The sequence below is a fragment of the Podarcis melisellensis genome (assembly GCF_964234715.1).
Source record: "Podarcis melisellensis genome assembly, chromosome: 1".
NCBI lineage: Eukaryota > Metazoa > Chordata > Lepidosauria > Squamata > Lacertidae > Podarcis > Podarcis melisellensis.
Genome location: NC_138528.1, coordinates 74,864,699 through 74,891,984, shown reverse-complemented (window position 1 = coordinate 74,891,984; position 27,286 = coordinate 74,864,699). Strand labels below are relative to the sequence as shown.

General features: G+C 42.4%; 2 long non-coding RNA genes across 2 annotated transcripts; one reads left to right on the top strand and one right to left on the bottom strand.

Annotated features, from left to right (window-relative positions):
* The first annotated feature begins 290 nt into the window (after positions 1–290).
* On the top strand, positions 291–26,674 carry LOC309366307. Its single transcript, XR_014166632.1, has 4 exons — positions 291–379; positions 1,884–2,050; positions 22,128–22,230; positions 26,548–26,674. It is a non-coding gene; the product is annotated as an uncharacterized lncRNA (long non-coding RNA).
* On the bottom strand, positions 8,234–9,687 carry LOC309366335. The gene is made up of 2 exons (XR_014166645.1): positions 9,481–9,687; positions 8,234–9,103 (listed from the first exon to the last, which is right to left on the bottom strand). It is a non-coding gene; the product is annotated as an uncharacterized lncRNA (long non-coding RNA).
* Positions 26,675–27,286: the final 612 nt, after the last annotated feature.

The window sequence follows — 27,286 nt, the reverse complement described above, 5'->3', positions numbered from 1 at the left end:
ACTAACCTTTGCCTTCGGTTACGAACATAAAATGTGAATGTGTCAAAACATATTTTCTCTCCAGCTGAGTATTTATATAGTCTTTGGAGTCTACACAACCTTTCCATAAATACATACCAACAGCTTTCTAGGTACATAAATCCCAGATTGTCAAATGAGGACAGTTATTCAGCCTCTTGGCTATCTTCCTTCTACAAATAAGTTTCACACAAACATGTTACAAAACTGGTATGTCTATGAGCTTTAAATTTAATGGGTGCATGTCTTTATCATACTGTCTACAGATCCATTCAGACTGGAATTAAGTGAAGTCAGAGAAACATAGAATTCTCCTACAGATAGAAAAAACATACAGACAGAAGAAACAGGAACAAATCAAGTGAGCAAAAGTTCTCTGGAAATAATGGCTCTAACTTTTGTCATTGAAGTGGATATCCTCCCACATTGTAAATAAAATTGCTGTTTTTATTTATTACTCAGTTTGGGTGGCTTCCTTATGCATGTGAGATCTTTGTTGCTTCTATATATGCAAGAGTTTCCTCATTCACTTAAAGAAGGTGCAGTTCAGCATATGTATTCCTTCTAGAAACACAATTATCCCCTATTTAAGTGAACAGAGGGAGTCTGATTGGGTAGGGTCTTCACATAATGTAAGGAGCCAGGAGGCTGGAGTCAAAGAATCAGAGAGCAAAGCACAGGCATTACTAGGACAGCTCACAGGGCCAGGGACTGACTAGTCACCACATTGTCCCCCTGACATTGGCAGGAAGAGAAATCACAGATAGTCAGTCCAAGAGGAATCACAATACCTAGGAAGCCAGAAGGGATTCTACCAACCCTCTATAAGATCTCTTCTACTCTTTGATCTAGTGTTGGGGAAATGTCCATGAGAAAACGTAGCCCTGGCATTTGTCTGCTATTCCATTATTCACCATGGCCTGCCTCTGATCCACATCTGCCTGGTGTGGTATCTGGCTTACCAGCCCCTCACAATGTGTTCTGTACCTGGTTGTTTCAGAACCTGACCACCTTCAAACTCCTGACGTTCCACTTTGCCTCTGTCTGATTCCATTCTGGTGCCACTTGCCTCTCTTAGCTTCAGGGATGCTCCAACTCTAAGGCTACAACAAAATGTGAAAATCTTATGGCTATGAGCACCACATATTTTGTGTATCTGAAGAAGTGTGCATGCACACGAAAGCTCATACCAAGAACTAACTTAGTTGGTCTTTAAGGTGCTACTGGAAGGAATTTTTTTTGTTTTGACTATGGCAGACCAACACGGCTACCTATCTGTAACTACACATATTTTTAGACCTCCGTGTGTTCAGCAGAAAGGTCTGCACAGGGTTTCCAAGCATGTTCTGCTGAATATGCTTACAAACTTCCCTTCAACCAGACACCCCAACTAATTAGGGCTTCTGATTGCAAGGAGGTTTCCAAGCAGGTTCCATTGAACTTAGTAACTCTGTATAGGAATTTATGCTAAATATGAGACTGCATGCCTGGGGCCCCTGTCCCATCCCGTTTTCAGCCCACACACATTTCAACCCCCAACACCTAATTGAGGCTCTAGCTTCCTGCTTACCAGTATAATTTCAAAAGCTATCAAGGAGATCTTAAACATCCACTTTTTCTTGGAATGTCCCAAACCCAGAACAAAGTTATACTGAGAAAGAGATAAGGCACTAACAAGGCTAGTGTAGACGGCTAATCTTGATGTGTGAATGAGTCAACAGCAGTCACAAGTCTTTGCGTTTCAAATAGCTGTTCACCATGCTTTAACTGCTTTTTGCCTAGCCAGCCAAGAGAAAAGCTCATTCTCCATAGGTCCATTATATTCAGTTTAAGCAGTTGTATTTCTGTTCCTGAATCTATTGCAGAGTATGCATCACAGAAAGTCCTCTATGCCACCTACACATACACTTAAGGTGACTTGCAACAAATTAAAAACAACAACACCAGAGCCCTGTGCTTTCAGATCAACTGTTCAACATCCTGTTTCCCACACTGATGAACCAGATGACTCTTGGAAATCCACAAGCAAAATGTGAGGCTCTACCCTTCTCCCATTGTAGTTCCCCAGCTATTGAAATTAAGAGGCATGCTGCCTCCAATCTGGAGGTACCCCATAGCTATCATGACTAGTAGCCATTGACAGTTTTTCTTATGTGCATTTGCCTAATTCCATTTTAGCACTGACTAAATTGGCACCCATCACCATGTCTTATGCTAGCAAAATCCATAACCACTTCCTTTGGTTTGTCCTGAATCTTCAACCATTTTATTTTAAAGTGTATGTGTTGGGGGGGGCAGAAGGAGACCATGGTTCCACTAGCACATGGGTAGGCAAACTAAGGCCCATGGGCCGGATGCGACCCAATCACCTCCTAAATCTGGCTCGTGGACAGTCCGGGAATCAGTGTGCTTTTACATGAGTAGAATGTGTCCTTTGATTTAAAATGCATCTCTGGGTTATTTGTGGGGCACAGGAATTCGTTCATTTATTTATTTTTTCAAAATATAGTCCGGCCCCCCACAAGGTCTGAGGGACAGTGGACCGGCCCCCTGCTGAAAAAGTTTGCTGATCCCTGCAGAGGTTCCGGGTGTTGCAATGCCACTTCTTTAGTCCTGGCAGAATGAGATTCTCCTACACTGAAGCTTCTGACGCAGTGGGGATTTCCCAGGCCACCTCTCAGGGCAAGTCCCTCTTTTCATCTCCAGTTCCAGTTAACAATTGATAAGCTCCTTTGTTCTTTGGCTCCTGACCTGCTTTCTTAAGTGTTTGACCAATATGTGAGTTTCAAGGGGTTTGCGCTAGAATCTCTAAGGAAGGGTGCTGAAATGTGGTAAATATATTGTAATTGAATACGGAAATAAAAAGACTGGTAAGACTGTTGGTTGTAAGAATAAAGTTAAAGTTTATTACTCGAAGTAAACAAAGGCATTTTGAGTGCAGGGTTTACTGTGGCCTGTATGGGGCCGAGATGTTCACACTAACACATGCTAACTCATACTGACTAGCTGTAGCTAATTAAACTTTGAGAAGCTGCGGGAGTGAAGAAAAAGTCTGACAGGACGTACTTTACCAACAAGTAGTACCTAAAAGAGAAGGAATCAGTGAGGAGACAGAACTTTCTGTCTATTCCCCACCTTCACACACACACTGGTTCAGGTAATTAATTGCAAGTGTTATTGTGTCACTCCCCAAAAAGGGGAGTCAGGCTATGAGGTCATGATACCACCCTGAGGTGCCAGCCCACCCGTGAGACAAGGTGAGCTGACTACCTCAGGTAGCAGGATCCACAGGGACAGGAGATCCCAATGTAGATCTTTATTCTCGCCATGTTCCTGATGTAGGTCTTCACTCACCCCTTCTTCCCTGGCAGAAAGTGGGGAACCATTTTGTGGTTCGCCTCAGTCACCAAAATGTTTTGGGCCAGCCCTGCATTTGGATTGCCTTCTCCATGAATAATAAGTCAGGCAGAATCCTAGAAATGAAGGCCTGGGAGAGGCTTGCCTTTCAGTCTACCTTTCTACCAAGAGGCAGGGCTACTGACTCTCCCTGCTAGTACATCTCAAAGAGCAGAGCAGAGCAGAGGACACGGGGGAGGGGGGAGTCCTTATAGAGTGAATGGCTTAAGATTGTTCATGAAGGTAAGGCTGTGGTTGCAGATATCAGAAACTGCTGCTAATTCTTTTGCCTTGGAAATGTAGCACTGCATTTTCCCACAAGTAGTATTTTTCCTGTAGTTTACATACTGTTAATTTCTACTTGAGTCCCACTGCTTTTAAACAAGAAAACAAGATTCATGGGCCTAGGTCATGGCTCTGAAGTCAATCATAGGTAAGATATAATAACTACCAGACATAGCTGGAGGCATTAAAAGTAGCTCAGCAGGTTTTCTGAAAGATATACCACTGCTTGAATGTACATGATGATTTATGTCAACGTGAACTGTGACTGCCTTTGCAGTTTTGTCCAGTTTAATCCAGGATGACAGTTCAAATATTTCTTCAGAAACGTCCGGAAGAACAACTATTACTGACTGATCTTATTTCTTAGAGAACTTATCTGTGTTCCTCAGGTGATTCTATTTTTTTTACTACATTTCTGGTTGATGGGATGGACTTACATGCTCTTTTACTTTTTTGGTTGGGGGTGAAAGTAAGAGATTAGTAGATTCTTGTAGATTTGTGATTTTAACTGATTAGTCAGCAAACCAAAAGAAAACATTTTGATTACTTAAGTATTTTTTTTAAAAAAAAATATGACAAATGTTTAAAATGATAGCCTTCTCCCACACATATAGGAACACAGGAAGCTGCCTTAGAGTGAGTTGGGCCTTTGGTTCAGCTAACTCAGTTTTGTCTACTCTACACTGACTGGCAGCCACACTCCATGCTTTCAGGCAGGAGTCTTTCCCTGCCCCATCTGGAGATACAACACAGGGATGAAGGCTACTTCTAAAATGATACGATCTACAAAATACATGTGCATTGCGTTATCTAAAAAGAAAATCTAAATACTTGCCTGGGAGTGAGCCCCAGTGGTTGATGTAAACATGTCTAGGATTCCACCATGTGGCTGCAAGCACCCTTGCAAGATCACACACCCCATTGAGTTTAATGAGTTCTACTTCTGAGTAACTTCTGAGTAAAGGTGCCTTCTAGTTGCAGCAAGGGACACGGGGGACGCTGTGGTCTAAACCACTGAGCCTCTTGGGCTTGCTGATCAGAAGGTCGGCGGTTTGAATCCCCGCAATGGGGTGAGCTCCCGTTGCTCAGTCCCAGCTCCTGCCAACCTAGCAGTTTGAAAGCACGGCAAAAAGTGCAAGTAGATAAATAGGTACTGCTGTGGTGGGAAGGTAAACAGTGTTTCCGTGCGCAGTATTGGCCCTAGGGTTGAGGGCTCCTGAGGCCCTTAAAGGTCTGAAAGCAACTTGGACATAAATTTACCCTTTATTCTTTACATGGATAGAACAGCATTTAATGTGATTGGCTATAGACCACAGCAGAATGATTATATACCCAAAGTTGCAATGAAAGCATAGATAAATGTATCGTAGTACATTCCTTGTGGTCAATTTTTATTACAACTGGAATGGAGACTAATGTATTAATAGTCAACACACTGCAAATACACGAATGCAAGTCATAAACAAAACTGAAACAAGCCATTACCTCTCCTGTGTAAACAGAAATAGCAAAACAACAATACAAAACCCTAAAAATTTGCTATCATGTACAGGAAAAAAGGCATAAGGACAGCTCCTGACCAAGGAAGTTGGTGTGGATGGACCTGTCTTAAATGGGGAAAGGACTTTTATCTGTTTTTGTAGGGAAGGGCTTGTTCACTTGCAATCCTACTGAGTTAAAGATAAGGCAGTCTGAGAATGACTGACTTTAAAAGCAGCAAGCAGACTTTAGTACAAGACTCCGTCCTCTAAATTGTGGGGGTGCCAGGTCATTGCTCAATTTGCCCCATCCTTAAAGTTGCCATAAGGGGTTTTAATAAGGGGTGGTTCTTTATTGATTGGTTGGCACTGCCTGCTTGGTTAGTGGTGAATAATTTTGGCAACTTGACTATGTTTAGCTAGATATTCTATAGTGGATTAGATAGGGCCATTATTATACACTCTATTGTTTCTGGTTTGCCGTTGGATTTTTTGGCACTCTGGATAATGTCTGACAATATATTCAATATTGAATAAGATAGGGCAGCTATTCTACTGTTTCTGGTTTATCTTTGCATTTTTGCCAGCTGATTATGTCTAACAAAATATTCTTTGCTGGATAAGATAGGGCAACTGCAATACAGTCTATTCTTTCTAGTTCTTTGTATTTCCTGCAAGTGTTGGTGTCCACCTTTGACTTCTGACTTGCTCAAAAACAAATCAAGCTGCTACATGTGTTCCCGCAGTGTTTGATGGAACACTTGTTGCATGTCAAAGCTGCCTGCAATGCCAGACATTACCGTGGGCTAGGCTGAAGAGATGGATGTAAAGTTGGGCAAGCTTAAAGGGGATATTGCCAGTGGGTTTGTGTTCTTATATGGGAATGCAGCTGTAAGTTGGACTAGTCATAAACAAAATTCAGTAGCTAACTCTTCAACAGAAGCAGAGTATGTCTCTGCTGCAGAAGCAGAGGAAGAAGCACAATGGCTTAACCAGATTTGAGAGGATCTGGGAATGCCGGATTCTAAACCCTTAAGCTTATGGAAGACAATCAGAGTTGTCTGAAATTGGTGCAATCAGAGACGATAAATACACATTCTAAGCAAGCAGACAAAATGTTACACAATAAGCGATTTGAGCCAGAAGGGATTTATTGAAATGCAGTATTGTCCAACAATGGAAATGACAGCTGATATTTTAACAAAGCCTTTGTCAAAAGAAAGTTTTGAGAAGTTACGTGCTAAATTAAATTTGATTAATTCAAATTAGGACATGGGTGGCGCTGTGGTTTAAACCACTGTGCTGCTTGGACTTGCTGATCAGAAGGTTGGTGGTTCGAGGCCCCACGGCAGGGTGAGCTCCCGTTGTTCGGTTCCAGCTTCTGCCAACCTAGAGTTCGGAAGTATGCAGTGCAAGTAGATAAATATGTACCGCTCCGGTGGGGAGGTAAACGGTGTTTCCGTTCACTGCTCTGGCTTCGCCAGAAGTGGCTTAGTCCTGCTGGCCACATGAACCAGAAAAACTGTCTGCAGAAGCGGACAAACACCAGCTCCCTCGGTCTGTAGAGCGAAATGAGCGCCACAACCCCAGAGTCGTTCATGACTGGACTTAATTGTCAGGGGTACCTTTACCTTTACTTTTTTAAGCAAGCAGACAAAATGTTACACAATAAGAGATTTGAGCCAGAAGGGATTTATTGAAATGCAGCATTGTCCAACAATGGAAATGACAGCTGATATTTTTACAAAGCCTTTGTCAAAAGAAAGTTTTGAGAAGTTACGTGCTAAATTAAATTTGATTAATTCAAATTAGGCACAGTGAGAAGGGAATTGTAAGAAAAACACTAATTTGATCAGTAAAATGTCTGGCATCTGGTAGCTGGGGCTTTTGTGTTGTGCTCTGGAATTGGCCTCTGCCTTTGGGTGTTCAGTTCAGTTACAGAGACCAGCAGTCATTCTTGCCACATTCTTGCCTCTTGATGTTGTTTTCATTTTCCTCAGATAGTATGTTATTGTGTTACAATCAGGGGTGCCAACTTGGGTCCCAGGTTATGGGTGCCCAATGGCACCTACGACATAACATGATGTCATGACGTTGTGACATCATTACGTCAAGTGACATCAACATCATGCAGCAGCACTTCTGAGGCCTGGCAGGACCTCCGACACAGCTTTTGTTAGAAACTGGAAGTTGCATTGGAGCCTGCATTGTGGGTGCTGAGCATCCACACAAAAATAATAATTGTGGGTGTCCAGGCCCCCAGGGCCCCCTTATCGTTGGCACCTATGGTTACAATTTTCTTTATTATTAAAGTTTTGTTTGACATGTATGTGAGCTGCTTACTTTGCTAAAAGAAAAGGAATTCTGCTGAAGAATGGTGGAATATCCTTAACTGGGTGAGTGAGGGGATATTCCCAGTCTGACAGGAGGATTGATTTTTTAATCACCCCCATCATCCACAACAGTTCTTGCATTTGAAGTTGCAACTGCGCTGGTTACGAAGTTTCAGCCTTCCTGGGGTAAATTCCCATGGCCATTTCCTCCTGCTTGAAGTCAATATGAGTTGAATACTTAATTGAGTTTGTTCATTGTTGAACAAAACTTGCAAGTGGTTCAACGATTACTCAGATTGTGAGTCAAACTATGTGGTTGCAACCTTTTCAGTAAAAGTTTGATCCCAGATCTCCCCAGCTTTAATATGACATGTGATATCAGGAAAAGGGATTCAATAAAAAATATCATCTGTAAAGTATACACACACACTAAAATTCTACCCACTTGTCTACAACTATATAATTAAGAAGATCTTGTTTCATACAAGGGGTACAAACAACACAAATATGCCTAATGAATAAGAGAAAGATTGTCCCATAGTGGTATGGAGTTATGGAACACAGATACCTGGTAGCCATAGTTACCTTCTGCTGTTTGTCCAGCAGAGAGATTGGATGGACACACACACAACCCTAATCTCTGAGTGGTGTGATATTGCGGGGATTGTGGGTGCCTACCCAGGGTTTGTGCTTTCTTTGGAATAAGGCACAGCAGAGAATGTGTGTTGTATACATGGTTTATTTACACACATATATAACCTCAGCCTACAATGGAGGGGTTCACAGCGTCAACGCCCCAAGATGGTCTTGTTTCTCCCATAGCCACATCATTGGATTTAATGGCCTGTCACCAAGGTGATCACCTCATCAGGAAGCCAACCAGGCTTATATTTTAACACTGGCTGGATCCAGGGGTTAGAAGGGTCTTGGTGTACAGCCTACTGCCTCCCACAAAAAAACCCCCATAAAATACACACACACACACACACACACACAAAATCTGTACTTCTTCCAAGGAAGTCAGGGTGACATAGATGGCTCACTCCTCCTTTTTTATCCTCAAAACAATTGTGTGATGTAGGATAGGCTGAGAAACTCAAATATGTAGGTTAAGCTGAGATGTTGATCCCATATCATCCAGTGAGCTTCATGACTGAATTGGGATTTGCATTTTGGCCACTCTCTACTCTGGTGCAACCTTTGGCAACTTAGTGCTCTACAGATGGTTTGGACTACAATTCCCATCACCCCTAGCCAGTATGGGCATGCTGATAGGAGCTGTAGTTCAAGGTGTCTGGAAGGCGCCAGGTAGGGGAAACCTGCTCTAGCAACTAGACCACACTAACTCTCAAATGACAGTAGACTGAAAGTGAAATCTGTTGCTTATCATCAATCATTAAACACTAAACCTTTGAAACAGTAACATCATTACATCCTATTAGCATCTTTGGTTTTTCTGCACTGGAGACAAAGACCAAGGCTGCACTTATCAACCCAGAACTTCCTTTCTCTGTAGAAACATGGGAAAAGTCAACACACTATGATTGCAGGGTAAACACTTACCGGTAATACATAGGTTTCCTGATAATTCATCTGAAAGCATTTAAATTAACTTAAAGGTAAAGTAAAGGTACCCCTGCCCGTACGGGCCAGTCTTGACAGACTCTAGGGTTGTGCGCCCATCTCACTTAAGAGGCTGGGGGCCAGCGCTGTCCGGAGACACTTCCGGGTCACGTGGCCAGCGTGACAAAGCTGCATCTGGCGAGCCAGCGCAGCACACGGAAATGTCGTTTGCCTTCCCGCCAGTAAGCGGTCCCTATTTATCTACTTGCACCCGGAGGTGCTTTCGAACTGCTAGGTTGGCAGGCGCTGGGACCGAGCAACGGGAGCGCACCCCGCCGTGGGGATTCGAACCGCCGACCTTTCAATCGGCAAGCCCTAGGCGCTGAGGCTTTTACTCACAGCACCACCCGCGTCCCTTTAAATTAAATTACTATTTGCCAAATGCTTAGAATCTATACTGTTAGCTCGCCAAGATGTATCAACCAGTTGCTGTAGGCAGAAATGGCCAATTTTGTACCTCATCCCCGCCCCCAAAAGCCCCACTGCAGAGTGAAAGGGAGTAGCTACCACTACTACCCACACAAATTGGTTCTCTGCTGCATTCTGGCAAATGGTTATCAGGAAAATAGCAATATCTATTGGCATTAGACAGCTCTTCAAGCTCTTCAAGCTGTTGTGGCAAATCACAATGGTACTCTCCTAGAGGACTCAAAGTGCTGGGTTTGACCTATAAAGCCTTAAATGGCTGAGAACCACAAGATTTCAAGGACTTCCTCTCCATATGAACTGACCTGCAATCATCATCTGAGGCCCTTTTCATCTGCCTCCTCCATGAGAGGTCCAGAAGGTGGCAACACAAGAATGGACCTTTTCTGTGATTTCCCTCTGCTTGTGGAATGTTCTCTCCAAGGAGGTAATGCTTAAGGAACTGCAGTCTTTCACCTAAAAAAAAGAAAAAAAGAGAAAAGAGCACCTCCCAAAAAACAACAACAACCCAGGTCTCCCTAGGGACTATGCTGCTAGGAGGTTTGAACTGTTATAGAGCTGTTTTGATAACTGGGCACTGTGGATTGAAGTGGGGTATCCTTGGAGGCACCAGTGAACTGGAGCACTGTGTGTTAACTGTACATGTGCTCCTCTTGCAATTTGTGAAATGACAACTGCCATTTTTCAAGGAGTCTGATGAGCGATGGCCATTCCATCCCCCTCCTCTGGTGAAACCAACAATGAGCATTTCCACAGAATTCCCACAGTCAGTCTACCAGTAGCCTCAAATGCTTCAGTGGGCAGTCACTTGGGGGTTGCCAAATATATTCACTTGTCTGAATCTCTGACATTCTTTCCACCACCACCATTTGTTTAGTCTGCACCTAGAAGGAAGTCTCATCACAGTTCTGACTCTCACTTTATCTGGCAAGAATCGTACGACAGAGGACCTCAGCTAGAGAAGAATGAAGATAAACGAACATTGGTGCCAAAATTCCAGGACATGCCCATGTGTATTGTGAGCTGCATCATATCCTTGTTTAATATTGTTGTTAGTACTCATGGCTTCACACGGGCACAACTTAGTAAAAACACCATTCTGACGTCAGACATCAAGGGGAATTTCCTTCTATTACATTCAGCAAAAAAGGAAAGGAGGTGGTCTTTCATAACTGATATTAATAACTAACTGATGTTACAACACAAGGAAACAATCCACATTTGCATGAGTCATAGATGATCAGAAAGAGAGAGAAATACGTCTGTCTGTCACATCTATTTGAAATATAATCTGATCTGCAAACAAAAGTGCTAAGAATACCAAGATGAGTCAATTTAAGGCCAGAGCTTCTTTCATTTTGAACTTTGTGTATTTGGGAAAGTGCACAGAAAGAGCCTAGAAGTGCATTGCTGAGTATTCATATGAAGTTTGTAGTCAAAAGTCATGGTCATGAGCCTAGGTTCCGCAAATCCCCGTTCTGGGTGTATGCACACTGCAATACTCAAATCTATTGTTTGGAATGGAAAGCCTGTTCAATGCACGCTTCTTATATCTCCCACGAATCTTTCTTGGTAGCTGAAGACAAGTTATATGAACACAGAATTTTATGATATCAGTTGAAACATGCTAGGGCTCTTGACCTGGATGGGACCTTCTCTCTGCTACTTGGCTGCACTTTCCATTACATAAACCACCCGTAGAGAGGAGCAGAGAGGGTCCTGTCCAGGAAGCCATGGGCTCAAGCTGTAGAGAACCCCCAAAGTCACTTGTGCATGCCTGACATATCCAGGGCATCTGGGCATTTTGAGCACTGCAGCTTTCATTATGTTTGGATGAGCCAGACATGCACAGGAGTCTCCCATGCCCTTAGAGCACATGCCCCTCCTCATCTGGTAAGTAATGCAGAGTAGAGATTGGTAGAGAAAATCCTATCCAAATTGGGAAGGGCAGTTTACAGGGAAGCTTCTAGCCTTTGACATATTCCCACTGACATAATTAGACCTTCTTGGCACAGAGTTGATTTCTTTTAAAAAGTGATTAATTTTGACCATCCTATATTTTAATGGATCCATTATCATTGGTCACAGGGAAACCATCTATTGCCAATTAATCCATTATTTCAGCTCATTAATCCAGAATTACAATTTATTCCATACTTGGGCCACTAATCACTTTGCCTATAAGCAGGCATTTAAAGACTAACCCCCCCTCCCTGTTTTACCATTGCACTTGTAAATGCAACAACTTACTTTTTAAAACTGCTAAGGGGAAAATAATTTATGGCACCTGAAACTTTGTGTGTATTTTGCAAAGCATGAAGGAACCAAGCTATTAAAGGTCTTATAGATTTTCTCTTGTTTTTCAAAACCAAACCTTGAGTTATGACTTGGGGGAAATGGGGAACCATTACCTAATGAATCTAGACTTTGAAAAATATTATTCCCTTGTAGTTTTATTTTGCTTGAATAGGTCTCATATAGTGATGTACATTGAGCAGGTTTGTAATGGACTCCAGGGGGAAGAGAAATGTAAGTTTTGTAGTTAAAAAAGCATGCACACATCAGAAGTCAATTTTGTTGAATCTTTCTCATTGTGGCATGCTGTTTAAAAAATAATCTAGTGCTCTCAGAAATATTACCAAAAGGAGAAATCAAATTTTGAAATACAAGTCAGGGTTCAAAGAGCTGTGAACCAAGGGTGGCTTTGGCTAAGTGGAAATTCAAAACTGAGAGTTGCTGGTTTCCCCCCCAAACTAGCTTGCAATGTGGTATGTGAGCTGACTGTGTACAGGAAGAAGTAAAAAAAAATTCTGGCATAATTCTGGCAAAATTCTCAAGCTCTTTGCTTGAGCATCTTTGGTTCCTGTCCTCTGAGACCAATGAAGGCAAATTTGGTGAAGTTAATGAGGGAGAACTTCATTGAAGCAGTTCATTGTCAATGTTTGTTCAAAAATTGGCACTGCTTGTATGCTGTGAGAGCAAAGGAGTAAAGTGACATTGTAAACATTTGATCAGTGGTGATAGTTGTGTTTATATTTCTTAAATTAAAAATACAAGTCTGCACGCATACAATAAAAATCACCCATCATCTTCATGAAATTTGTGGAGTTCAAAGCTTCCCACTGACACACTTTTCATTGCAAAATTCACACATAATTTTGTGTACAGGGTAGTCCTTCTTGGGTGTTGTTACAAATTGTCCCTCACAATGCTCCCAAATTTCAATCAGCTGCCACTTGCTATTTTTCTTATGGAAACAAAAAAATCATTTGTAGCCTTAAATGTCCTAGAAATGCATTGAATTTTGCTATTGGGTTGTGTCTACTACCCTAGTCAATAGTAGGAAATAAGGGTAGTAAAATGCATCATCATTTTTAAATAGACGAATGGTCTGGGAATGGTCAAGAAAGTTTTTTAGCTGTCAGTAGGTTGCCACAAACCACCAAGGACAGCTTTCTTGCAGGTTTCTTAATGAGGTAAGAAAAACATCTCACAAAACGTTAATTTTAGTGAATGTTAGGTATCATTAGTTCTCAGCTGTAACAAAGGTTTTTCTAGACAGTTTACAACAGGCATAGGCAAACTCAGCCGTCCAGACATTTTGGGGATACAACTCCCATCATCCATGACCACTGGTCCTGTTAGCTAGGGATAATGGGAGTTGTAGTCCCAAAACATCTGGAGGGCCGAGGTTGCCTGTGCCTGGTTTACAACATTTTCAGGACATTCTTTACTTTAAAAGTTTTTGTTGTTTGTAACTGAAAATAAGCCACCATATAGTGGAAATCTCATTGGGGTTGAGAGTCCACCATCTCCTGTGAGATAGGTTAGGCTGAGAGGCTGTGACTGGACCAAGGTCACCCAGTGAGTTTTCTGGCTGAGCAGGAATTCAAACGTTGGTCTCCCAGGTCCTAGTCCAACACTCTAACAACTAATTGCACCTCACTAGCTTCCTTTGTGCATCCCATTGTTTTCTGTTTATTTCCATGACACTTTCCAAACTTCAGGAAGTCTGATTCTTTTCCAAAGTAGATTTGTGGTGCTAGGTGAGGGCAACAGAACCTTTAATGCAGTTTAACTGGGCAAATGGAAAGTTCCAGTATGTGCAAGAATACCTCCTGTGAAATACTGACCATCTGGAGTCACCCTTCCTGAATTCATTAAGAGGCAGCCAGTAAGGATTTTCCATCAAACACAGTAACATAACACAAATTAAAAAGGGGCAGAAGTTGAGCGCCATGGGGGGAAAGTTTCAGAAGGCAGAAAAGTCTGGGGCACTGTCTAAGACCAACCTAGAGGTTATAATATAAAGGATGATGGATGGGGAAGTTTGCATCAAAAACAAAACAAAAAATTAAGCAGGCAGCGTGTACCTGTGTGTCCTTAGTTGTTTTATTGTACTGTAGTGTCAGTAACCCATTATGCCAGAGGAGTACATGTGGTCCCATTGATTGTTAACTGTCCTTGGGTGTGGAAGGTCATAGCTCAGCCCCACCACTGTTGACTCAATGTGTGACCCTGGCCAAATCACCCATTCAATCTTGGTTTCCACTTCTGTAAAATGAGCAGGTCAGAGGCTGAATGAGGGGAACATAGCCACATCCTACTCCTTTTCTGGCAATTCAGTTTCAGTTTATTTGTTGGAAGAAAGGAGAGTCCTCCAGAGAGACGTTGGGACTGTCTTTGCGGATCACCACCTTGTAGCTTCATTTTCCATGGCCACCCTCACACTATGAATATTGGTGACATACTATGCGGGGCTATTGTGATGGACAATACACTTCACACATCGAAAGTATTATAAAAGATATGCAGCAGTATTTGAGATTGTTGTTAGCTGAGAAATAGAAGCAAAAGGACCATTGACTTCCATAGCTTTCAACAGGAGAAACTGAAACACGTGTTTAACATTCCCATTGAGTAATGGGGTTCAGAGTCACTTAACAGCAACTGAATCATGTCCATAGTCTTCCGGTTATGTAATGAAGAGCTGTGTCTTTAACATCATTAAAATAAATAAGCAAATAAATTGAATGTCACATCCTTCCCACAATAATTCTACAGCAGGAGGTTTTCCCCAGGGGATGCAAATTTTTGCTGCAATTGTCTTTTACAAGGGACGGGGTGTACAGCCTGGGGGCGAGGATCATAGCTGGCGGCAGGAACTACTAGCCGCTGGCTGCATCTGCCTATCCCAGTCTTAATGCCGTACTTTATTGGTACATAACCACTGATAACCATCAGCACCCACAAGGCGTGTGTATAACTTCGTGAATCTACTTTTGCTATATTAATCAGAAAACAACATAAGAAGTAACTTTCTAGGAAACTGAGAAATTATATTTCATGAAGTATGAATGGGATGCGGGTGGCGCTGTGGGTAAAACCTCAGCGCCTAGGACTTGCCGATCGCATGGTCGGCGGCTCGAATCCTCGCGGCAGGGTGCGCTCCCGTCGTTCGGTCCCAGCGCCTGCCAACCTAGCAGTTCGAAAGCACCCCTAAGTGCAAGTAGATAAATAGGTACCGCTTTATAGCGGGAAGGTAAACGGCGTTTCCGTGTGCTGTTCTGGTGCCGGTTCGCCGAAGCAGCTTGTCACGCTGGCCACGTGACCCGGAAGTGTCTGTGGACAGCGCTGGCTCCCGGCCTCTAGAGTGAGATGAGCGCACAACCCTAGAGTCTGTCAAGACTGGCCCGTACGGGCAGGGGTACCTTTACCTTTACCTATAGAAGATCTACTAACATGAGATGTTATACTGGAATGTGAGGACCAAACTAGCAATTGTTTTTAAAGTAAGGGGGGGTATTGATCTGCATTGGGACCACCATGGGGGTAAAGGGTTAAAATCCCCCCACCCCCACCACTTGCACACCTGCTAGGGTCCAAATCCACATCAAATATCTGGCCATGTGATCATTTCAATAAGGAATCATGGAGCCAGCATGCTATGTAGATTTGGCCATGTAACAACCTCATAAAACCAAATCAAAGTAAGGGCATCCTGTTCTTCAGCTAAGTAGGAGAGCATCTCTGACTTGTTTTACAATACATACCCCCTCCAATTATTGCTGAAAAAGGAGGCACGTTTTGCAGAGAACATTGCAAATGTGGGGCCCAATATTTCGGCTCAGTCCTGGAGTTAAGCTTGTGTTTAAATCTCTTCCATTGAAGTTGGTGGGGTGTAAAAGAGCTGAAATTTGACAAGGAAAAGACCCTGTAGGCTTTGCCTCAGACACTTTGAACCCAAGCATCTAGCTGTGCAAACTGGCTGACATTAGATAGGGTCCTACTGGTTTCAACAAAGACAAGGATTTGGATCTCCTAATTTTCTAAACTATATCCTGTCGGTGAACATTGCTAATGTATAAAGGAGCGAGTGACTCATCAGTGTAATGAACTGAACACACACATTGCTGTTTTTTGGTAACTGAGTATGTTAGGCTATGAAAATAGAGCAACTCTATAAAGGGCATCAGATGGAAAAGCAAAATATCCTGATATGAGGCTTTAGAAAACTGAATCCGACAAACAGAGGGGCCTCACCCAGTAGCAAGGTGAACAAATACAGGGCGATTTATCTTCAAGTGCATTAAGAATCTTTTGCAGCAAACGTTTGCTGAAGGCCAGATCACTGCACAAAGCAGTACAGCGAGAAGCCAGGAGTGATTAGAAAGTGGGAAGCTCACAGCCTCACCCAGAATACTCACCTCTTAATCACATTATCAGCAAAGGAGGGCTTTTCCTCATTGTTAGAGACCGTGGAATCACAGCGTTTTAGCTTCTCTGTAAGGTCAAAGAATGAGTCACTCCGCTAACACAATGCAGAGAATAAATTTCATTGCTGCACACAATGGGGGACAACAATGTAGACTGGGGATAGCCAGCTTCTATATTCTCAGGGTGATGCCATTTTCTAGCCAATGTTCTGGGAAATGGATGGTGTGCTTTGCTGTGCAGTCCAACTGCCTCTGGTTGAACAATAAAGGCATCGCCACATATATCTATTTAATTTATTTATTTAGAAAGATTGATGAAGCAATCCCAACCTCTCACAAGGGTGTACATAATTGTAGATGAAACACAGCTAAAACCACAGAACTATTAAAAAACAAATACAGTAGTACCTCAGGTTAAGAACTTAATTTGTTCTGGAGGTACGTTCTTAACCTGAAACTGTTCTTAACCTGAACCACCACTTTAGCTAATGGTGCCTCCTGCTGCCTCCTGCTGCCGCGCAATTTCTGTTCTCATCCTGAAGCAAAGTTCTTAACCCGAGGTACTACTTCTGGGTTAGCGGAGTCTGTAACCTGAAGCGTCTGTAACCTGAAGCGTCTGCAACCCGAGGTACCACTGTATACATTAAATAATTCTCAATAAAACACAGATAAAAATCAGTATTGCAATTATTTCTAAACACACACTAATGTAAGTAACTGCATTATTTGATTGGTTAGACTTGCTGAATTTTTTTATTTTTATTTTTTTGAATCAGCAATATTTAAAAAAATATTGAGGGTGCCTGCCTAATGTCAACAGCAGTAAGTATTTCACAATTGTGGGGCACAATTATATAATTAAGGCAACATCATTTATGTGTATAGAGCCTGATGAATGTGTGTGCTTCCTATGAGAGTGCCCTCTAGTGGCAGATTAGCAGTGGCCCATTGCCTTTCTCTGCAACCTGTATGGAAAGCAAATTATATCCCATTGTTTCTTCCAGAAACGATTGTCCAGAGCTTTTTTACCCACTCCTAAGAGTGATGTGGGGGGGACGCAGGTGGCGCTGTGGGTTAAAGCCTCAGCGCCTAGGACTTGCCGATCGAAAGGTCGGCGGTTCGAATCCCTGCGGCGGGGTGCGCTCCCGCTGCTCGGTCCCAGTGTCTGCCAACCTAGCAGTTCGAAAGCACCTCCGGGTGCAAGTAGATAAATAGGGACCGCTTACCAGCGGGAAGGTAAACGGCGTTTCTGTGTGCGGCTCTGGCTCGCCAGAGCAGCGATGTCACGCTGGCCACGTGACCCGGAAGTGTCTTCGGACAGCGCTGGCCCCTGGCCTCTTAAGTGAGATGGGCGCACAACCCCAGAGTCTGTCAAGACTGGCCCGTACGGGCAGGGGTACCTTTACCTTTACCTTTACCTTTAAGAGTGATGTGGGTGGCGCTGTGGTCTAAACCACTGAGCCTCTTGGGTTTGCTGATCAGAAGGTCGGCGGTTCGAATCCCCACGACGGGGTGAGCTCCCGTTGTTCAGTCCCGGCTCCTGCCAACCTAGCAGTTCGAAAGCAAGTCAGAGTGCAAGGAGATAAATAGGTACCACTCCGACGGGAAGGTAAACGGCATTTCTGTGCACTGCTCTGGTTCGCCAGCAGCGGCTTAGTCATTCTGGCCACATGACCCGGAAAAACTGTCTGCAGAAGCGGACAAATGCTGGCTCCCTTGGTCTGTAGAGCGAGATGAGCGCTGCAACCCCAGAGTCGTCCACGACTGGACTTATAAAAGGTAAAGGACCGCTGACAGTTAAGAGTGAAATTAAAGTGTGGAGCATCTCTCAGTTTTGGGATGCAAAATTATTTTCCTTGCTACTGAAACTCTGAGCAATCTTCTTTAAAAAAAAACAAAACTAAAGTTGATTAAAACTTGGTGTGACACAGTTGTTTGGTGGGGGGTAGGCGTGGATCTGGCCCATTGCATGTCAGCTTGCCATTTCTGATCTGGACAATGTTCTTTAATATGTTCACCAGGCTCCACACGACCACATGGAGAATATGAGGAGGCATTGGTTCTAGCAGCATCTCCGTATGAAAGCTACTGGCACACCAGTTGCAATTCAAGTGATCATGGCAACCTTTCTGCAGCTGCCAGGATCCTTGCAACACCTTTGTGTCCACTCTTCATATGGAGACATTGGTTCATATATGCAGTGCCTGCTCCAAGCAGTCTCAGACAGGTTGCAAATCCATTAGCAGCAGTGCAATCTTAAATTTCACCCTCTGTTTCCCCTGAGAATAGAGTTTCATCTTCAGATGGTGCATAATCCTCTTCCTTCAGCTTAGGATCTCATGTCACACAAGAGAATGGGTAGGCAAACTAAGGCCCGGGGGTGGGATCCGGCCCAATCACCTTCTAAATCCGGCCCGCAGACTGTCAGGGAATCAGCATGTTTTTACATGAGTAGAATGTGTGCTTTTATTTAAAATGCATCTCTGGGTTATTTGTGCGGCATAGGAATTCGTTCATTCCCCCCACCCCAAAAATAGCCTGGGCCCCCCACAAGGTCTAAGGGACAGTGGACCAGCCCCCTGCTGAAAAAGTTTGCTGACCCCTGCACAAGAGGGACATACAGAAAAATGTCTGCCCTTAGCCAGTGAATGAAGGACACAGATAATTGTTAGAAAGCTTCAAGTCGGGCAAAACTTCTCTTTTATGTTCAAAGTACTTCTGAACTTTTTAAAAAAGAGGGCAGATTATGCCTACTTTTTAAAAAGATGAAAGATAACTTGGGCTGGAGAACCTTTGGCCCTCCAGATTTTTTTTTGGACTACAATTCCCACCAGGTCCAGTCATCATGGCCAATAGGCACTATGGGAATTGCAGTGTAGCGACATCTGGAAGGCCTAAGGTTCCCCAGCCCTGGTCTAACAATCGTTGAAGTAGCTCTGCCTTTAAAGTGAAACAGATTTTCTTGGAATTTTCTTGTGCTGTTCACACCAGAACTCCTTGTAGGGAGTCTATAATGAACAACCAGTGTATAATAAGCAAATAAAGTAAATATTTTAGTTAGGAGTAGTACTAAACTGGTTGACCCCTTTTCTATGTATAACCATGAACATGATATACTTTGTTGAAATGGAATACACAAGATGAAATGGTTAAATCTGCAATGATTAAATGGGTGCAGGATATTGGTCATGACATAATGTTTGCTGACTGGGAAAAGTTATGGACCACCGGGATTAAATTTACGGCATGTAGTGCCTTGAGAGAAAATATTATGAAAATGATTTATAGGTGGTACATGACCCCAGTCAAGCTTGCGAAAATCTATCATTTGCCCGAAAATAATTGCTGGAAGTGTAAAGAAAGGGAAGGAACATTCTTTCACCTTTGGTGGACGTGCCCAAGGATTAAGGCTTTCTGGGAACTGATCTATAATGAACTGAAAAAGGTACTTAGGTACACCTTTCCTAAGAAACCAGAGGCCTTTCTCCTGGGCATAGTTGGCCAATCGGTTGTAAAGAAGGACAGAACTTTTTTCATGTATGCTACAACAGCAGCAAGAATTCTCATAGCAAAGTACTGGAAGACACAAGATCTACCCACCGTGGAAGAATGGCAGATGAAAGTGATGGACTATATGGGCCTGGCAGAGATGACGAGCAGAATCCAAGACCAGGGAAGAGCGACGGCGGAAGAAGACTGGAAAAAATTTAAAGACTATTTAAAGAAATACTCAAGAATTAGTGAATGTTAGATTGATGTTGAATGAGAAAAAAGAGGGGTTAAAAGCGATAATGGTTAAGTGAAAGAAATGGAATGTTTTTACAATTAAATTGAAAACAAGGGAGGGATTTGTTAATTAATTAATCTGATATGAGAATGCAGAAAGGGGAGGTATGAGGAAGTCGGGAGAGTAAGGAAAATGAAATTAAGAGTCTGAAATTATACGTGTTGTATGTTCTTTATTGTGTTATTTTTTGTGTTATGGATGGAAAATTCAATAAAAATATATCCAAAAAAAAAAGATATACTTTATATCACTCCCCAAAAGGTTGGATTGTGAAAATGGGTAAGTATCTGCATTTAGAAGGGAACAGAGTTATTAGTAGTTCATGAGTTCCCCCTTCCTGCCTCACAGCCGGAAATTTGAACTACTTAAACCTCTTTGGTTAAGAATATGCTCTGCAATGATCCTTATTTAAAGTGAAGAGAATTCAGATAACTTTTTAAGAATCTTGAAGGTCCTGTTTTATCATTGCATCAAATGTTTGCTCACCATTTCCTAGACTGAAAACAGGAATTTCTAGAACTAGGCCGCTGAGGTAATCAAAAGAGTTCAAAAGATAAATTTCAGCATGAGAGAATTACCTGGATAGGTTCCAGCCATGGGGCTGATTGATTATTATTATTATTAATAATAATAATAATAGCAAGACACATTAGCAAATATTTAAACATTTGGGTCTCTGCCCAGCACCAGAAAAATTTCCGATCGGAAACCAACTGTCTGTTAGTTAGATAAAAGGCCAGAGTGAAGAGTTAAGTCATTTGAGCTAGAAGGTGGAAGTAAAGCTGCAGCCTGGAAAGGCAGAGAGAGAGAGAGAGAGCCATGCCTAATTTCTGCTGGAATCTAAGGCTGTGGCTATGGGGGACGTCTTGGGCTGTGAACCTGTCCATCACAGGCCACAGCTGTCAACTTTCAGATTTGAAAATAAGGGATCAGCAGCCTCACCTGTCCTGGGGACAGTCTATGGGATATCTAACAATCCGGAATAGCAGCGGGAAGCAGCGGGAAACAACGCTGGAATAAGGGAATTTCCCGCAAAAAAGGGAAGGTTGACAGCTATGTCACAGGCTCAGGTTGTATATATGTGTAAATAAGCCATCGCTAAACACACCATAGTCTCTGCTGTGCCTCATCCCAAAGGAAACACAAACCCAGGAACACCTGGAATCTTGCACCGCTCAGAGACTGGGGTGATGCACAACAATACATGATCACCAAGTTTCCTTACAATGAGTTGCAATCCATTGCCAGGTCCCAGTCTTTTAAAACTTCAGTGTTCAGTACATAACGTGCTGCCTAACTACATATAAAATTACAACTTACAAACATGACAAATAGCAATTGTGAAACATGATATCTTAGAACAGAAAGTAGGTGTAAAAACTAGATGTATTTAAAAACAAAGCTACCCGGTGCAGCTCTCCGTTGCAAGGGGAAAGTCTTTTTGTACTCCACTAAGAAGGAACAATGTATAAAAAATTGCTCATTTGAAATGCATTTGGGCCTCTTATGTTCTGTCATCAGCCAGATAGGACAAGGTCTGCAGGAGGACTGATACTTCTAGTACTATTTACTCAGGTTTGCAAGAAAATAATTTCAGTGTCAGTTGGCACTTTGATAACATTTAACTGGCCGTTATCAAATGAGAAGGAGCATTTCCAAAAATGGCAGCAGTATAGAATTTGTACTAATGTAGCAGCTTTGAGTTCCAGGGCAGTGGACACTTCTCAAAAACCCATTTTGTTGGTAGCTGTTCATTATTTTTATTTAACAATCTAATATTTGTTCTTTTATATAAATTCCTCTCTTATACTTCATTCATACATTTTTCCATTTTCATGTTTCACTCATTGCTTGCATACTTTCATCATTTCTGGCCTTTGATTTAAATAAATCTTTCCAATTTGTTTTATTTTTCGTCTGTCTCTGATTCATTTCTGATTACCGCTACTAGTTCACTGGAGCAAGCTTACTGGAGAAAAATGGGAGAATCTATTTTCAAATGATTTCTATAAGCACATTTATTTATTTATTTATTTATTTATTTATGCATGCATGCACACTCCAGCTAGTGAATGGGCATGATGTGCATCTGAACGAGCATTCTGTTGAAAGAAAAGGATGGCATCTGGAAAAGCACCTCTGAGATGTGCATCAAATAGAATTTAATGGTGAGTTTCCATATTTTTATGTGAATTCAATTGCACATTCCGATGTTCATCTGATTTACTACTGCAGTTCCTAAAATAAGTGTTAACCAAGACACACTGTGGTATTTCCAGAAAAAATGATTGAAATAACCATTGGTTGCTTGCAGTCCACCTTTCACCAAATGGTCCAAGGGTGGCATACCAAAACACCATAAGTAAGTGCAATGTACAATTACAATCATAAAATTAAACCACAAAACCTACCAATTTCAGAATAATGAAACAGGAGCAAAGCAGAATAATCACAGATATCTACTCAGCTGAGGGCCTGGGGCAAAGAGGTACCCCTTTCCAAGGATCCAAGCTTTCACTCAACTGAGTGTGCCATTTATTTGAACCCAACATTTTGTGCTCCATTATTCAGCGATGACGTGCTGCTAGTTTTACTGATGTGATGGAAATCCATGCTAAAATGCATGACAATGCAATCTATGAAAGACAACTGGGGGGGGGGATGAAAGGGAGGCGCTGAAGTCTGCTGTAAATCTGGTCATAAGAACCCAAGCCGTTAGAGAGGCACCAGAAAAATGAAATCAAAGACAAACTTCCATAGGTAGCTGTGTACTTTATTTGGGAACTTCTCCATTCACCCTTCAGTGTATAGTGCAAACATTTTCTCTCCACTGAACAATCAGATGACCACTTTGCTATACATGAAACTGCAACACCTGCCCACTCAGTTTTCAATCTACTGTATGTATGAAATTCAGTCCTGAAGCTGGAGCCTACCTCTTTTCCTAATGTATTATTATTATTATTATTATTATTATTATTATTATTATTATTATTTTCTTTTTCTACTAGCCTGGCTTTATTTCCTTTGTTTAAATCTACCAGTCATCTTTAGAATCCTTGCAAGCCACATATGTCAATCACAACATTTCTCTGAACATGCGGGTATCAGTTTATGTATTTTTGTTGAACAATGATATGTTGTTTTATCTTTTATAATCTTTACACTGTCGTTTCTCCCTTTTCTAATAATAAAAAATGAAGTCCCATGTTCAGATCATAGAAAAGTAAATAATATGGGCAACAGTATTGCACTTCAGTCAGTGACCCCATGTTGGGTCCATCAATCTCAGTTTAGGCTGGGCATTTTTACCTCATGCCAGCCTATTTCTAAAGCCGTCTGTATTTAATTTACCGCTCCTCCCTCAGTTAAAGGGTTATTGTGTTGGCCTCAGTCACTAAAATATCAGTGGACTGGACTTTTCATGAAGAAAAGTGGTTGTTCATGACAGGTTGTTTATGAGGTTTGCTTGATTCATTGATCTAGATCATGTCCACATTTATGTTCACAGAGGAATTTTCCCTAGAAATTATGGAGAGATGTTACCAGCGGATGACTGAATAAAAATATCACATATAATTCTTCCTGAATAAGCACCTCAGAATGCAAATTTAGCAGAGTAAGTAAATATTTTGTGGGGCACATACACAAAGCAGGACTGGCTTTAACATTAGGCTGAGGGAGATAACTGGCTCAGGAAGCAGATGCTGGAGAATGGGTAGCACTGGCAGGATGTTAGAGGACAGAGTTCCATGTGTCATGTGGCCCAGTCCAACCCCAACCCCCCGGCTAGCCTACTGTCTCCAGATGTAGTGGAGGCAGGGTGGGGCAGTAGTACTTACCTGACTTCCTGTCACCAGCATTGCTATGACATACTGGGAGAAGGAGATGGGTATTGGCAAGGTCAGCATGGTGCAAATGCACTGGCAGATAACCAGGTTATTAAGAGACTAGTCCCACGGTGATAGATTGCAGCCTTAAATGTTTAGGTTTAGGTTTTAGCAGTAATTTAAAAAGCCAAATAAACTTTCTCAGCATCATTTCCAGGAAAAGGTGAGCATGGTGAATTAAATGGAAAGTCTGAACTCAGAATAGCATTGTGAAAAGCATAGGAGTTTTTTTATGGGATTCTTTTCTCTGCGTCATTGGTCATTCATTTAACAATAAATCAAGAGGAGATCCAGTGATCTGATATGTTCTGGGTGGCAGTTGTAAACACAGTTATTAAATCAGGCCAAATAGTATCAAAAATTGAGAGGAAAATGATGGGACAGGGGACAACTGTGGAATGACTATGGGTGTTGATATAGAGCAGGTAGAACAGCCTCTTCATGAGCTGTGAGAGATAGAAGAAAACTTGGGAGTTTTCAATGATAATCTGATTGGCAACCCTCTGTCTTGGTAGACAATGGAGGAGTGCACCTTTGCAGATGAAGTCAGATGATTGGAGAGATACAGAGCCCGCTGTGGCTGTAGAGATATCTTTTGTTGTGGCTGGGACAGATGAAAGTGTCCAGTTGTGCTGCTGCAGATACTCCATGGGTTTACTCCTTCGCCTCTTCTCCTGAAGATGTCCCACAAGACAGTGCGTATGGATTGTTCCTCAGGGTTTACTCCCAAAGCCTTTCTCACAAATGAGTATAGCTGCAAGGCAGCAGAAGTTTAGGATCAGAGTTTTCCTTCTCCTTGATGGGCTACCTTCCCAGGTTGATGAGCCCCATCTGCCCCTCATTTCCCTTTACAGCATGTGCAGAAACTGCCTTCTTGTAGATGCACACACAAATGTGTGCCTCTTCAAAGGAAAACACACATAAAAACAACTGTACAATAAATACAACACCTAAAACCAGTATAAGAAGATGGCAGCAATACTACAGTAAAATCAAAATCAAGTTTCAAAGAGAGAGATTGTACTATACAGTGGTACCTCGGGTTAAGTACTTAATTCATTCCGGAGGTCCGTTCTTAACCTGAAACTGTTCTTAACCTTAAGCACCACTTTAGCTAATGGGGCCTCCTGCTGCTGCCGCGCTGTCAGAGCACAATTTCTGTTCTCATCCTGAAGCAAAGTTCTTAACCTGAAGCACTATTTCTGGGTTAGCGGAGTCTGTAACCTGAAGCGTATGTAACCTGAGGTACCACTGTATAGGCTTTTCTTATTTGCTGGAATAGCATCATGGGTGCTTTGAACTGTTTAATAGTACCCTTCTTGTGGTGCCTTTGCACTTGTGCTGGGTTGTTGAATTGTTGTGTTGCCCTCTAAATCTTGTGTGTGCATTACCAGTGTGTGTTGCAAATGATTAAAGCCAACAATTTGCATGCCTCTCTTGTCTTCTCTTGAACTTCCTGCTTGAACTTCTGGGCAATTCATGATTAACTTGTTGATGGGGGGCGGGGGCGGGAGAGGTCTCTGCTGCTGCAATGGTGCAATCAATTAATTCCTCGCTAATTGTGCTACTTTTCTTAATGTTTGGTCACATCTGACTTTTTTTTTTAAAAAAAGATTTGCACTCCACCCATCTTAAAAGCTCTCTGCAGGTAATAATAAATTAAAACAATTATCCAAATGCTGTTAAATGCCAACCAAAACACACAACCTGTCAGGATGCTGTCAGCGGCTCCCAGTTGGTTGCCCAGGAAAGTATAAAGACAAGGAAAAGTTTATTACAGTCCTTTTTTATTTCAAACTTTACAGTGAGAGGCTATAGAACCCAGCCTCTTGGATAATGGGGGTGTCCTGAGTGAACCTCCACCCTCTTTTTCTCCGACTTTCTCATTTGTCATTATCATCATCTTCTCTTCTATGGGTGCTGCTAAGTGCCATCTGTCTTTGAGCTCTTTGTTCTCCTACTTTTAAGGCTCACCGGTTCCTGGGAGATGGTGGGTCTGGAATGCTTTCTATGTGTCAGCCAGCTGCTGCTCCGGCTCTGCCTGCTCCTCCTCTCCCATGATTCCCCAACTTTCCCCCTCATCTGCCTCTGAGCTGTGACCTCCCGCAAACCACTGTTGTAAATCTATACTGTCTTCATCTCTCTTCTCCCTGGAAGGGTTAGGATGGGGAGGTGGTCTCCACCATTCCTCCTCCTCTGCCCAGACCCTGACACACACAAATTGCAGAGTGTACACTAACATGATCTCCATTTTATATGTCAGAAGAAGAAAAGGAAAACATAAAATGTTTGCCTTTTTCCTTTGATGTAAAATATTGAACTTAATATTCAAAAAAATCTGGAGATGTTTAGATTAGAAGTCTTTCCTGCAAACAAATTTAAAGGTTCTCACCAACATTTGGGATGCAAAATGTGATGTTCATTTGTTAACTTAGGTGCCTGAATGAAATTAGATTTTTAGTTTAGAGGAGGGTTTTTTAATTATCATTATTAAAAAATGTTTTTTAATGGCCACTTACTGTCCCTATGTGAATCTCTCCTGGATGTTGTTTCTCATTGTGAGTTCTTTGCTGCCTTTGTGTTCCACTTATTTAGTACAGAAGAAATCCTCCTTTCAAAGGGATTAGCACAACTGTGGAAGCATCAAATCTCCAACCAACAAGAAATAAGTGGTGAGACATTGTGCATCCCATGTCCAGTAGCACATGCTGGCCTCCCATCAGTTTGTGCTCATGGAAATAATTTGCATCACAGTAGCTTTGTTTCTATGTTGCAGAACATGGGATCATCTAGCTAGCTTCCTGTTCTGCCACAACACATAGAAATCCAGTTTACCAATGCGCCACAGAGTGCAGATGCACTGGGCAGAGGAGACATGAACACTTGAAGAACAAATACCTGTGGGTGACTTATGCAATCATGGTTTCATGTGCTACAATAAAAGACAGAGATGGGATAAGTCCAATTGTATCTCATAGCTAGGAGCACAGGTCCGCCTCCTGCTGCTGCCATAAAGGTAAAGGTAAAGGGACCCCTGACCATTAGGTCCAGTCATGGCCGACTCTGGGGTTGTGGCACTCATCTCGCTTTATTGGCTGAGGGAGCAGGTGTACAGCTTCCGGGTCATGTGGCCAGCATGACTAAGCTGCTTCTGGTGAACCAGAGCAGCGCACGGAAACGCCGTTTACCTTCCTGTCAGAGTGGTACCTATTTATCAACTTGTACTTTGACGTGCTTTCAAACTGCTAGGTGGGCAGGAGCTGGGACCAAGCAATGGGAGCTCACCCCGTCGCAGGGATTTGAACCGCCGACCTTCTGATCAGCAAGTCCTAGG